Genomic DNA, 14851 nt, shown 5'->3' on the forward strand with positions numbered 1-14851 from the left:
ATAGGTCACCCAATCAAGCAGAAAAAATAGAGGTCCTTTTTGCCAGCCAACTAACAAACATATGCAGGAAACACAACAATAGTAATGGGAGACTTCAATTATCCTGATATCAATTGGAAAACTAACTCTGCACCAAGTGAGAAATCAAATAAGTTCCTAACCAACCTAGCTGACAACTTTGTTGTCCAAAAGGTAGAGGGTGAAACTAGAGGGACAGCCATACTGGACTTAATTCTTACAAACAGAGAAGAAGTGATAAAGGGAGTTGAAACTGCAGGAACCTTGGGTGAGAGTGACCATGTCATACTAGAATTCAACATAACACAAACACAAGCAACAGAACATAATGACACCAGAATCTTGGATTTTAAAAGAGCTGACTTCAATAAACTCAGAGAGAACTTGGGAAAGATTCCATGGATGAAAATCCTAAAGGGGAAAACAACTCAAGAATCTTGGGAAACTCTAAAAAGTATGATCATAGAAGCCCAGACCAGCACCATACCACTGAGAAAGAAAAACAAGAAATCCAAGAAGAAACCAGCATGGTACACAAAGATCTCTTTGGCAAATTGAAAGAAAAAAAGGACAAGTACAAAAAATGGAAAGAAGGACATACAACTAAGGCAGAATATCAGCAGATAGCCAGAATCTGCAAAGATGAAGTCAGGATAGCAAAGGCTCAGAACGAACAAAGACTTGCAACAAAAGTCAAAAAGTTTCTTCCAACATATAAATAACAAGAAAAAAATCAAGGAAACAGTCAGTCCACTAAAGAGAGAAGATGGCAAGGAACTAACAGGCAACAGAGAGCAAGCAGAACTGCTTAACTCATTCTTTGCATCTGTCTTCACACAAAAAGAAACTATAGTTCAACCCACCAAAAACATAACTGTAAAAGACAGACCAGAAATAAAAGTTAAAATAAACAAAAAAATAGTAAGCGAACACCTGTCTGATCTTGATGAAAACAAATCACCGGGGCCTGATGGATTATATCCCAGAGTTTTAAAGGAGCTAGCAGAGGTCATCTCAGAACTACTGCACCATATCTTTCAAATATCCTGGAGCACTGGGGAACTACCAGAGGACTGGAAAAGAGCTGATGTGGTTCCCATCTTCAAAAAAGGGGAAAAAAACAGATCCAGGAAACTATAGACCAATCCTAACATCAATACCCGGGAAGATACTGGAAAAGATAATAAAAATACAGATCTGCCAACATCTAGAAACAAGTAAAGTAATAACTACCATGGGTTTGTTAAAAGCAGATCATGCCAAACCAATTTTATTTCATTCTTCAACACAGTGACAAAATTAGTAGACCAGCAAAATACTGTGGACATAATATATTTAGATTTCAGCAAGGCATTCGATAAAGTAGACCACAACCTACTTCTTAGTAAGCTAGAAAAAAGTGGAATAGATAGCACCACCACTAGATGGATTCGCAACTGGCTGGCAAACCGTACTCAACGAGTAGTCCTTGATGGGTCTAAGTCTACATGGAGGGAAGTAAGCAGTGGAGTGCCACAAGGTTCCGTCTTAGGCCCAGTACTCTTCAATATCTTCATTAACGACTTAGATGAGGGAATAGAAGGGCAACTTACCAAATTTGCAGATGATACTAAGCTGGCAGGAATCGCTAACACCCAAGAAGATAGGCTCAAGATCCAGATGGATCTTGACAGACTAGAACACTGGGCCATATCTTATAAAATGAAATTCAATATAGAGAAAAGTAAAGTCTTACACTTAGGCAAGAAAACCAAAAGTACACATATAGACTGGGTGAAACCAGGCTCAATAGCAGTAATGTGAGAGGGATCTTGGAGTCTTAGTGGACAACCAGCTAAATATGAGCCAGCAGTGTGCAGCCGCCAAAAGCTAATGCAATCCTAAATTGCATTAACAGAGGGATACAGTCAAAATCAAGGAAGTACTAATACCACTCTATAAAGCCTTAGTAAGACCACACCTAGAGTACTGCATCCAGTTTTGTTCACCACATTATAAAAAGATGTTGAGACTCTAGAAAAAGTACAGAGAAGAGCAACCAGGATGATTAGGGGACTGGAGGCTAAAACATACAATGAACAGTTGCAGGAACTGGGCTTGGCTAGTCTAGGAAAGAGAAGGACCAGGGGAGACATGATAGCAGTCTTCCAATATTTGAGGGGCTGCCACAGGGAGGAAGGGGTCAAGCTATTTTCTAAAGTGCCTGTAGGCCAGACAAGGAATAATGGATGGAAACTGAACAAGGAGAGATTTAACCTGGAAACAAGGAGAAACTTTCTGACAGTGAGAACAATCAACCAATGGAACAGCTTGCCCTCGGAAATTGTGGGAGCGCCATCAGTTGAGACTTTCAAGAAGAGATTGGACTGCCATTTGTCAGAAATGGTGTAGGCCTCCCGCTTGGGCGGGGGGTTGGATTAGATGACCTACAAGGTCCCTTCCAACTCTGATTATCTGTATCTGTAAAATCCCCTATCCCACTAACCTTCTTTCCAGCTCCATTCTCCTGTGCAGGGCAACAAAAAAAAGACCCAGCCAATCAGCTGGGACTCGGGAGGCAGAGAATAAATGGGGGCGGCGCCAGTCAGAGGTGGAATTTGCCAGTTCTCTGAACTACTCAAAATTTCTGCTACTGGTTCTCCAGAACTGGTCGGAACCTGCTGAATACCACCTCTGCTCCAGAACCATATATAGAGTACCTTATGCCACTAGGCTTGAAATGTTGGACATAGACAACTTAGAACTACGCCACTTACGGTCTGATTTAAGTTTAGTATACAAAATTGTCTGCTACAACATCGTACATGTCAATGACTACTTCAGCTTCAACCACAATAATACACGGGCAAACAACAGATACAAACTCAAAGTAAACCGCTCCAAACTCAATTGCAGAAAATATGACTTCAGCAACAGAGTGGTCAATGCCTGGAACTTACTACCCGACGCTTGTTGTTACATCCTCAAACCCCCAAAACTTTAACCTTAAACTGTCTACCGTGGACATCACTCCATTCCTAAGAGGTCTGTAAGGGGGCGTGTATTAGCACACCAGCGTGCCTACTGTCCCTGTCCTACTGTTCCCATTTATTCCTATTCATTTATTATGTATATACTTATACCTGTTTATACTTATATGTTTATATGTTATGTTCATACTTATGCTTGTTTTCTCATGCATGCCTACTAAACTAAATAAAATAAACAGTGTAAGATCTGCAAAAAGAAGGCCTTTGAACATCTGCAGTCTGTTTTTGTTTTCCCTCCTATGTATTGCAAATTTGCACCCATGTTTTAAAATTTCTTTCTATTAGTTACCCAAAATTGGATGGTTCTTGGGTGGTGGATACAATTGGCTAATTGTTTTCTTAAGTTTTCGCGGGTACTTACATGTATGGTATTCAGCTTTGTTCGGGTATTTTTCCATGTCATTATAGTTGTGCTTTTAAAGTTGTAGCAACGTTTCGGCAGAATCTCATCTGCCATCATCAGGCTTCTGTATTGTGTTCGTCTGTGAGTCAGACTTTCACAGCCGTTTCTGTTTTAAATTTGGGGCTAGCCTACTGCTGTGCCAGAATGGTTTTTTCTTCATCCTGATTGGTTGGGAGTCTTGGTCTGTGTTTAATTGGTCTTGCAGTTTGCTGTGTTCTGCTTGATTGGTGTTTCTAATATAATCTGTCTGTTTTGTGGCTTTTTTTTTTTTTTTGTCTTGATTGGCTGGCAACATTGTGTTTCCTATATTGGAGGCTTTTAGTGCGACTTGGCTCCGAGTAAATGGACGGCTATCATTTATTAGGAAGCTAGGTTTCATCTGGGTGCCTTGTTGGGGTGTGTTTGAGCTGGAGGTATCAGGGGGGGTCTGTTTGTGCCCAGGTGTTTGCCTGGCTTGTGGTGTGGAGATTTTTTTGTTTGAGAGTGCAGGCTTCCAGATAATTGACAGTCTGGTGGAGTCATCTCTTCTATTCATGCTTTCAGGTCTTTTTTCAATCTCTATGGCTTCTCTAATAATTCTGTGGCTGGGGTTTTCTATAGTGGTTAGGGTTTTGGTGCCATTGAAGTCGATGCTATGACCTGTTGCTTTCATGTGTTGGACTAGTGAGGAAGTGTGTTCCAGCTTTTTTACTGAATTTTTGTGTTCATCCAGGCAGGTACTTATTCTTCTATTGGTCTGTCCAATGTATGTGGCAGGGCATGATGCACAGGGGACTTCATGTATGCCTTGGTTTTCCAGGTCAATTTTATCTTTGGGGTTTCTTAGGATGGCTGCTATTTTTCTGTCTGTTTTGAAGGCAGTCTTGATGTGATGCCTGTGTAGTATCTTACTGATTTTGTCTGTAGTACCTCTTATGTAGGGCAGGACAGCTGTTCCATAGGTCTTGTTCATCTTCTAGGTCTCCATTATGTCTCAGTGTGTTTTTGTGAATCAAGCCGGTGATTTTGCTTTTGTGGAAGCCGTTGGCTGTCAGTACTTTAGTCAGGGTGCATAGTTCAGTCTTTATGTGTGTCTTGTCTGCCAGGCGTTTGGTTCTAGCAATTAGTGTTTTGGCCACGGAGTTTATCTGTGCTGGGTGGTGGTGGGATTGGGCGTTGAGGTAGCAGTTGGTGTGTGTTTTCTTCTAGTATATGGTGTGTCCTAGTGTGCCATCTATTTTTTTGTAGATTAGTACATCCAGGAATGGTAGTTGTTCGTTTGTTTCCGTTTCCATGGTGAATTTGATTTTGGGGTTTGTGCTGTTTAGGTGTGTTAGGAAATTGTTTAGGTTTTCTTTTCCATGGGGCCAAATAACAAATGTATCATCGATGTATCTTAACCATAGTTTGGGTTTGTGGGTGGCATTGGCTAGGGCTCTGGATTCAAATTCTTCCATGAACAGGTTTGCAATGACGGGTGACAGTGGTGATCCCATAGGGGCTCCTTCAATTTGTTTGTATCTTTGTCCTTTGTATATGAAATATGTGTTGGTTAAGCAGTGTTCTGCTAGTTCCATGAGGTGTTTAGCTGGTTGGTATTTATTTTTTATGATTTCAAGAGTTTCTTTTATCAGGACTTGAGTGAATAGTGAAACCACGTTGAAACTTACAAGCAGATCTTCTTGTTCCATGTGTAGAACTTTGATCATTTCCAAGAGGTGGTATGAGTTTTGTACGTGTGAAGCTGTTGCTTCAGCATGGGGCTGTAGCTGCTTTGCTAAGTGTTTAGCTAGGTTTTGTAGTGGTGCTCCTCTGGAGCTGACTATGGGTCTGAGAGGTATGCCTTCTTTGTGTATTTTTGGGAGGCCGTATAGTTTGGGGCATCTGGAAGATTTTTCTCTTGCGATGATCGTCTGTTGAATCTCTTTGCTCATGTGGCTGGTTATAATTTTCTTCTTGGTTATTTTTTCCAGATATGTGGTTGGGTCCGTGTTTATGGGTTTGTATGTGGAGTCTTGGAGTAGGTCTGTCAATTTTGTTTTGTAGTCTTTTCTATCCATTACTACTGTGGCATTACCTTTATCTGCTGGAAGTATGATTATGCTGCTGTCGTTCCTTAGGGCTTGTAGGGCTTTTAGTTCTTCTTTGTGCAAGTTGCTTTTGGGTGGTTTGCTTGTGCATAGGATGTTAGTAACTTGGTGTCTTATTCTATCAGCTTGGCTAATTTTATATAGAGGTTGTCCTCAACTTACAATCACAATTGGGCCTAGAATTTTGTTTGCTAAAGAAGACGGTGTCAACCCTGAAGCGAATCTGGTGGAAGCCATCTTGGAGGCTTCAGGGTTGCCATAAGGAAGAAGAAGGGACAGGGACAGGGGAGATAGATAGCTGCAGGGTTGGGAGTCAAAAAGTTTTCCTGTGGGAACCAAGGACATTCCAACAGGTGCTGAGGAGAGGAGGAGTGGAGTAACCAAGCAACCGGCCAGCATCTCTATTGGACAATGTGATTGATGACTTGGGGGAAGGGGAAACTTTCACTTTATAATCTGGTGAAAACAGCGGGAACTTTCAGAGTCGGTTTTCATCAGTTGTGCCAATATGATGTATTCAATAAATTGTTCCTTGAGGAATCTACCTGCCTTGGAGTTCTGCTTTCTATGGGTGCATTACTTGGAATGCTGACAGACAGTTGTTAAGTGAAATGTCTGATTTTTTTACGACCTTTTTGCCCATGATGGGTAAGCAAATAATTGCAGCTGTTAAGTGAATCATTTGGTTGTTAAGCGACTCCAGCTTCCCCCCACTGACTTTGCCTGTTGGAAGCTAATGTGGAAACTCACAATTGGCAATCGGATAACCCCAGGATACTACAAGTGGAGTAAATACAGTCCTTGACTTATGACTACAACTGAGCCCCAAATTTCTGTTGATAAGTGAGACAGTTGTTAAGTGAGTTTCCCCCCATTTTACGACCTTTCTTGCCACCATTGTTAAGTGAATCACTGCAGTTGTTAAATTAGTGAAATGATTGCTAAGTGAATCTGGCTTCCCCACTGACTTTGCTTATCTGAAGGTTGCAAAAGTTGATCACATGACCCCCTGGGACTCTGCAACCGTCACAAATCTGTGAGTTGCACCAAAGACAAATTCCTTGTGTGTCCAATCACACTTGGCCAATAAAAAAATTCTATCCTATTTCTATTCCTATTCCTATTCCTATTCCTATTCTATTCCTATTCCTATTCCTATTCCTATTCCTTTCTGTTCTGTTCTGTTCTGTTCTGTTCTATTCTACCCTACTCTATTCCTATTCCTATTCCTATTCTATTCTATTCTTATTCCTTCTATTCCTATTCCTATTCCTATTCCTATTCCTATTCCTATTCCTATTCCTATTCCTATTCCTATTCCTATTCCTATTCCTATTCCTATTCCTGTCCTGTCCTGTCCTGTCCTGTCCTGTCCTATCCTATCCTATCCTATCCTATTCTCATTCCTATTCCTATTCCTATTCCTATTCTATTCCTATTCTATTCCTATTCTATTCCTATTCCTATTCCTATTCCTATTCTATTCCTATTCTATTCCTATTCCTATTCTATTCTATTCCTATTCCTATTCCTATTCTATTCTATTCTATTCTATTCTATTCTATTCTATTCTGTTCTGTTCTGTTCTGTTCTGTTCTGTTCTGTTCTGTTCTATTCTATTCTATTCTACCCTACTCTATTCCTATTCCTATTCTATTCCTATTCCTATTCCTATTCCTATTCCTATTCCTATTCCTATTCCTATTCCTATTCCTATTCCTATTCTATTCCTATTCCTATTCCTATTCCTATTCCTATTCCTGTCCTGTCCTGTCCTGTCCTATTCTATTCTATTCTATTCTATTCTATTCTATTCTATTCTATTCTATTCTTCATTCCTATTCCTATTCCTATTCTATTCTATTCTATTCTATTCTATTCTATTCTATTCTACTCTACTCTACTCTACTCTACTCTACTCTACTCTATTCTATTCTCATTCCTATTCCTATTCCTATTCCTATTCCTATCCTATCCTATCCTATCCTATTCTCATTCCTATTCCTATTCCTATTCCTATTCCTATTCTATTCTATTCTCATTTCTATTCCTATTCCTATTCTATTCCTATTCCTATTCTATTCCTATTCCTATTCCTATTCCTATTCCTATTCCTGTTCTGTTCTATTCTATTCTATTCTATTCTATTCTATTCTATTCTATTCTATTCTATTCTATTCTATTCTATTCTCATTCCTATTCCTATTCCTATTCCTATTCTTATTCCTATCCTATCCTATCCTATTCTATTCTATTCTATTCTCATTCCTATTCTATTCTATTCTATTCTCATTCCTATTCCTATTCTATTCCTATTCCTATTCCTATTCCTGTTCCTGTTCCTGTTCCTGTTCCTGTTCTGTTCTGTTCTATTCTATTCTATTCTATTCTATTCTATTCTATTCTATTCTATTCTATTCTATTCTATTCTATTCTATTCTATTCTACTCTATTCTATTCTCATTCCTATTCCTATTCCTATTCCTATTCCTATTCCTATTCTTATTCCTATCCTATCCTATCCTATCCTATCCTATCCTATCCTATTCTATTCTATTCTATTCTCATTCCTATTCTATTCTATTCTATTCTATTCTATTCTATTCTATTCTATTCTATTCTCATTCCTATTCTATTCTATTCTATTCTATTCTATTCTATTCTATTCTATTCTATTCTATTCTATTCTAATCTATTCTATTCTAATCTATTCTATTCTATTGTATTCCTATTCCTATTCTATTCTATTCTATTCTATTCTATTCTATTCTATTCTATTCTATTCTATTCTATTCTATTCTATTCTATTCTATTCTATTCTATTGTTCTTGTTCTTGTTCTTGTTCTTGTTCTTGTTCCTGTTCCTGTTCCTGTTCCTGTTCCTATTCCTATTCCTATTCCTATTCCTATTCTATTCTCTGAATTTTGATCACGTGACCATGGGGATGCTGCAATGTATGTAACTGTGAAAAACGGTTATAAGCCACTTTTTTCAGCGCCATTGCAACTTCGGGTGGTCACTAAACGAAGTGTTGTAAATCAAGGATAACCTGTACATACCAGTTGCCAGGCGACTGAGTTGCACTTACGTGACCAAGGGGATGCTGCGATGGTTGTAAGTTTGATGACGGGTCAAAAGTCACTTTTTGGGGTGACATTGTAACTTCAAATGATCGTGGGGTTTTTTAATAATATTTTATTAGATGATTAGATTATAGAATAAAATACAAAAGTACAAAAACAAATAGTAGGACGCAATGGGAAAGAATAGGACGGAGAGGGAAAGAAAAGTGAGGAGGAGAGAAGGTTGTAACTTGAGAACTATCACCCCACCACATATATTACAAGGAATATTGGATATTGTATTTCACCATATAGGTGGAAGTATGATTATGCTGCTGTCGTTCCTTAGGGCTTGCAGGGCTTTTAGTTCTTCTTAGGTGGCCCAAAGTCACCCAGCCTGTCATGCCCCTGGTGGAGACTGACTCTGAGGAAGAAGAGGAACAGCCATCAGGGAGTGGAAGTGTGGCTCCGAAGGTTGTGGAGGAGGCTGGGGAAGGGCAGAGGCTAGCTGGGCAGTCAGAGGAGGACCCAGGCCCATCCCCTATCCATCCTAGGGCACACAGGGAGGAGAGGATAAGGGAGAGACGTGGTCTACTGGGGAGGAGAGGGCCTTGATCCTCCTTATGGGCTGCAGGTGTGACAACTGAATAAGAGTCTGGACTTGCGTGCTAAGAAATGCTGGAGACAAATTAGTGTTTTATTCCTAGAGGAGGTTTATCTTGTTTGGCGTTCTTCCAATGGACTGTACCTGGTTATCTTCCTGAACTTGGCAATTATTTATCCTGGTCTGTCGTGGAACTTTATGTTTTTGGTTTTTGCTTCGTTATCGGCTCTTTGAATTTGAACTGTGTTTCTTTCGTTTGGAATATTATTTTGAAAATAGTTTAATCTTCAACTATGAACAATTAAACAGTGAAACCAAGTTGAAGGCATTAAGGGACCTTTATTTATGTTTTGTTTTTTGTTATATTTCTGATACACTCCGGGTCATCACACAGCCAGCTTTCATATATTACAAGCCGAAGAGCTTCTATTAACTTCAACTCTGGGTTACAAACTTGAAATTGAGTATTACCTGACTTTTACACTCTGGGGAGTGGATTTAGACAGATGCCCATATGCAAAGCCTCCGAAGCATTCTTCAATCTTGCAACTATTTTGCCTTGTAAACAAGGAGACTTCTGGTCCACTCACTCATCCTTTCTGAAGCAAAGGGCTTCCAGATCAATTGGGCTATCATTTCCATCACCCCAGCCATACACACGGAGGGCATCTGTTTGAAAAAGGCTTTAGATAATTAATAGTTCTCGGTCTCCAGATCTCAGATGGGACTTCACAGCTGTGTGTGACATCTGGTGTGTGTGTGGGGGAGGGGGGAGCTCCCCTGCAAAAAAAGGTTTGCACTTGGGTCATTCCAGCTCAGCTCAAGTCTTCTCCTTAAACCCTTTGTCTGCTTGTCGCATCCTCTTAACACAGCAAATAACTCATTTCCCCCTCCCCAGTAACTATTCCCTCTAAATGCAATATTCCCTTGGCCAATGGGATAAGGAAGATTAAGGACCTGAGGGAATGAGTAGGAAAAAGTTTGCTTCTAATTTGGGGAAAACCTGAATATTGCTGGGTTATTTTTTTTTTATTATTTATTTATTTATTTTTTATTTATTTATTTATTTATTTATTTTTGATTTGATGTTCAAGATAATAAGTATAAGTGTAACATAGTTGTGAATACATGAAATGGTACATATAAGAAAATAAAGAAGAATAAGAGAAACAATAGGACAGGGCGGTGGCACGTGTGCTTGCCGTCGACCTCTTAGGAAAGGGGAGGTCAAGTAGCAGTCTAGGTTAAAGTTTTGGGGTTTGGGAAGAAACTACGAGTGTAGTATTCAGACATTGACCACTCTATTGCTGAGATTCCTGCAATCAAGTTTGGTGCGGTTAACTTGAGTTTGTATCTATTGTGTGCTCTTGTGTTTTATGGTTGAAGTGAAGTATTCATTGACAGGTAGGACATTGCAAGTATGATTTATATGATGATTTCATCAATAAATCATAAATCATAATTACATCCAGCTATCAAATATTTGGAAATTATTCATTCAACTTTCCAATTTCTAAGGAGTATTGGGTTCTGTATTTTACCATATAGATAGTGTAGGTGGCCCAAAGCCACCCAGCCAGCTTTCGTATCCTAAGAGGGGACTAAAACTCACCATCTCCTATCTGTGGAGATTCTCGGTCATCCCTAAGACGATACTAGAATTCACAATTTCTGGTTTCTAAGCTGGTGCCCTAACAACTAGACCAGGGGTGTCAAACTCAAGGCCCATGGGCCAAATCCGGCCCACAGGGCCAGCCTGGAAATAGCAAAGGACCAGCCCATGGTGCCTATGGCAACCAAAACGGGGTACAGGGGGGTTGCTGAAACCAGAGCTGAAGAAGCTTCTTGGATGAGAAGCGAAATGTCTTCAAAGAAAAAACAGAAAGTCCAGTTGCCTCTTGAAAAATGTCCCTTTGGGACAATGGCAGATAAAGGCAGTCCTTGACTTATAACCATTTGATTAGTGACTGTTTGAAGTTACAATGGCACTGAAAAGAATGACTTATGGCCATTTTTCACACTTATGATCCTTGCAGCTTCCCCAGGGTGATGTGATCAAAATTCAGATGCTTGGCAACCAACCAGTCAATCAACCTGTATTGTCAGAGTACAATATGTGTACGATGAGATTGGCTGAGCCAACCAACTTATCTTTATGAAGGTTGCTGTGTCCCAAGGTCCTGTGATCAATTTTTGGAACTTCCTGACCAGCAAAGTCAACGAGGAAGCCAGATTCAATTAACAATCATATTACTAACTTAACAGCTGCAGTGATTTACTTAACAACTGTGGCAAGAAAGGACATAAAATGGGGGCAAAACTCTCTTAACAACCGTCTCGCTTAGCAACAGAAATTCTGGGCTCAGTTGCGGTTGTAAGTGGAGGACTACCTGAAGTTTAATTTTCTTCTGCTGTAGAATGAAGACGGATGGCGTCTTGGAGAAATAAATAGGAGATTAGCACTATTGAAGAAGGCAATAACAACACAGATCAGAATAGTTAAAGCAATGGCCTTTCCAATAGTAACCCCTGGCTGTGAAAATTGGTCATTGAAAAACAGCAAGAGAAAGAAGATAAACCTCTTCCAATTATGGATTTGGAGGTGGTTACTAAGAATTCCATGGACTGCAGAATCAATCAGTCAGCCCTGAACCAAATAAAAATTGACTGATCCCTCAAAGCGATGATCAGCAAGCAAAAACTCACACAGTGGGGGTATTTGTTGTGAGCAAATGCAGTTGTAATGGCAAAGATGAGGGAAGTAGAACGAGACTGCAAGAGATAAGGTTGATCATAAACTGGTTAATTGAATGGCGGTGGAGGAAATAGCGTTGTTGCTTGATTGATGAATGGCTGACCTGAAAATAATCAGAATAACAGAGTTGGAAGGGACTGTGGATGTCTTCTAGTCCATCCTTCTGCTCAAGCAGGAGATCCTATACTATGAGATGTTCCGGGGCATGACACAAAGGCAACATAGTCACATAAGTAATACCTCCAACTTTGCCCCCAGTGTCCAGGTACCAAGAACAGTCTTTAAGTGGAGGAAATTCAGTCCAACAAAGCAGGGGTCCTCAACCACCGGGCCGCGGACCGGCCGGGCCGTGGAGCACTCTCTACTGGGCCGCAAAAGAATTTTTTTTTTAAAAAAATGGCGGCTTTCTTCACCTTCGGTGAATGCTGCTGGGATCGGGGATCAAGGACACAAATGAAAGAAGGGGAGGAGGAAGCAACCGAGCCTGTCCTTCTCTCTGGGTCAGCTCTCTCAGTCGCTCTCTCGCTCCTCCACCAGCCCAGGAAGAAACTGCTTCAAAGAAGCAGCGGGGGGGCTTTTCCTGTCGCCGCAGCTTCCCGAGCGCCCGTTTCTCCCCACCCCACCCCGTCCGTCCGCCCGCCCGCAGTGCTCCGTTCTGCCTGCCTGCCTTCGTTAATGGTTGAATCGGAACAGCTTCGGCTGAGTAAAAGAGGCGAATAGTTATTATTCTCAGCGAAGCTGCTCCCAAACAACCAGAAACTAAGGCAGGCAGGCAGGCAGGCAGAGGACACTGTGGATTGAAGCATGCAGCGCGCAGGCGGGGTGGGAGTGGGTGAAAGCAGGCGCCGAATAGCTGCGGCGACAGGAAAGCCCCCGCTTCTTTGAAGCAGTTTCTTCCTTGGATGGTGGAGCAGCGAGAGAGCGAAGCCTCCTTCTCTTCTCCCCGGTCCTTGAAAAAATTTTCTGCTTGAAACCGGTCCCTGGTACAAAAAAGGTTGGGGACCACTGCAACAAAGTACATATAAACTGTAAATAAAAATCCACACAAACCATGCTGCAGCAATTAACTGGACAGGGCAGGATAAGGAATTGCAGACTTTGAAGGCCAACAAAACACACACAGTTGGGAAGATGCCAGGAACCCAGATAAGCCTCGACAAGCCAAGATAACTCACAGTTTGCTTCCAGCAACTTTGCTGTGTGTAGCTTGCCTTTTTAAACACTGTGTTCCCAGCTGCAGCTAATGAAGGGAACCAGGGCCCTTTCCTCCCCAGTAAGCCACGTAACTCATGTTGCTCCCTTCTCCGTTCCTCCCTGTGTGCCCTAGGATGGAGAGGGGGTGTGATGACCCATAGTCTCCCAAAATAACCCAAAACCCAAAACATACATTAAAGTCCGGTAATGCCTTCAACTTAACTTCACTGTTTTATTAGGCACAGTTTAAAGTCATAAAAGTAAATAATGAGGCAAAAGGAAACCAAAAACAAACCGCATTGAGTTCCGAAGCAAGCCAAGATAATTAATCATACATTCCAGGAAGATAACTGGGGAGAGTCCATGGGAAGAACGCCAGCAAAGATAAACCTCATTCAAAGGAAGCACTAAATTTGACTCCAGCAATTCTGACTACGCAGTTACAAACTTATACACATAGCTCCCAGCTGCAAGCCATGAGAAGGATCATGGTAATCTCCTCCCAAGTAGACCTTGCTTTTCCCTGATCCTCTCCTCCCTATGTGCCCTAGGATGGATAGGGGATGGGCCTGGATCCTCTTCTGACTGCTCAGCTGGCCTCTGCCCTTCCCCAGCCTCCTCCACCACCTCTGGAGCCACACTCCCACTCCCTGTTGGCTGTTCCTCCTCAGAGTCAGTCTCCACCAGAGGCATGACAGGGGGTGGGCCTGGGTCTTCCTCTGAATTCCTTCTGCCTTGCTCTACCTGTCCCCTGCTCTGCCCAGCTGGACTTCACCCTTCCCCAGTTTCTTCCACAGCCACCAGAGCCACAGTCCCACTCCCTGTCAGTTGTTCTACCTCCCCCTCAGAATCAGATTCCAACAGGGGCATGACATACTATTTCAGACAAATGGTTGTCCAGTATCTTCTTAAAAACCTCCAAAGTTGGAGCACCCACAAATTCTGGAATCAAGTCATTCCACTAATTCATTGTTCTAACCATCAGAAGTTTCTTCTTAGTTTTAAGTTGCTTCTCTCCTTGATTAGTTTCCACCCATTGCTTCTTGTCCTGCCCTCAGGTGCTTTGGAGAATAGCTTGACCCCCCTCTTCTTTCTGGCAGCCCCTGAGAAATCGGAACACTGCTATCATATCACTCCTAGTCCTTCTCTTCATTAAACCAGGCATACCCAATTCCAGCAACTGTTCTTCGTAGACTCTAGTCTCCTAATCATCTTTGTTGATCTTCTCTGCACTCTTTTCTAGAGTCTCAACATCTTTTTTATACCGTGGCAACCAAAACTGGGTGAATGAAGGAATGAGGAAGGAAAGAAGACCATTTTTGGAGTGACTCACAACTCGAAGGCACTTAAGAGAGGTGAATTGTCTGTGGCTAGTTGGCCCCAGTGTGTTGTCCTGTTCGGCTTAAGAAAGGACCTCCCTTGGGTCATTTCAGTCTTTCATCTTCTGGCTCTCTTAATTGGTTGGCTACCTTTCCTTAAAGGTTTTTCCAGCTTTGTCTTCAAAATGTTAAAAGTTTCTGGGTTAGGCAAATTAAGATTTCAACCTTGAGAAACCTTTTTTCATATCATTGAAAGGTGCCTTGGTTTTTCCATTCTATTTTGTTTGGAAATTAATGATCGCTTAGTAGAGAAGCCAGAAGCCAAGGCTCGCTTGGAGGGTCAAAGAGAGCAGGGAAGCCACAGCCTTTCAACTCTGGACATCTTTTTACACACACA

The sequence above is a fragment of the Notechis scutatus genome, chromosome 1 (genome assembly GCF_049901735.1).
Source record: "Notechis scutatus isolate UNSWTSFEM ecotype Mainland chromosome 1, rNotScu1.2, whole genome shotgun sequence".
Taxonomy (NCBI): Eukaryota; Metazoa; Chordata; class Lepidosauria; order Squamata; family Elapidae; genus Notechis; species Notechis scutatus.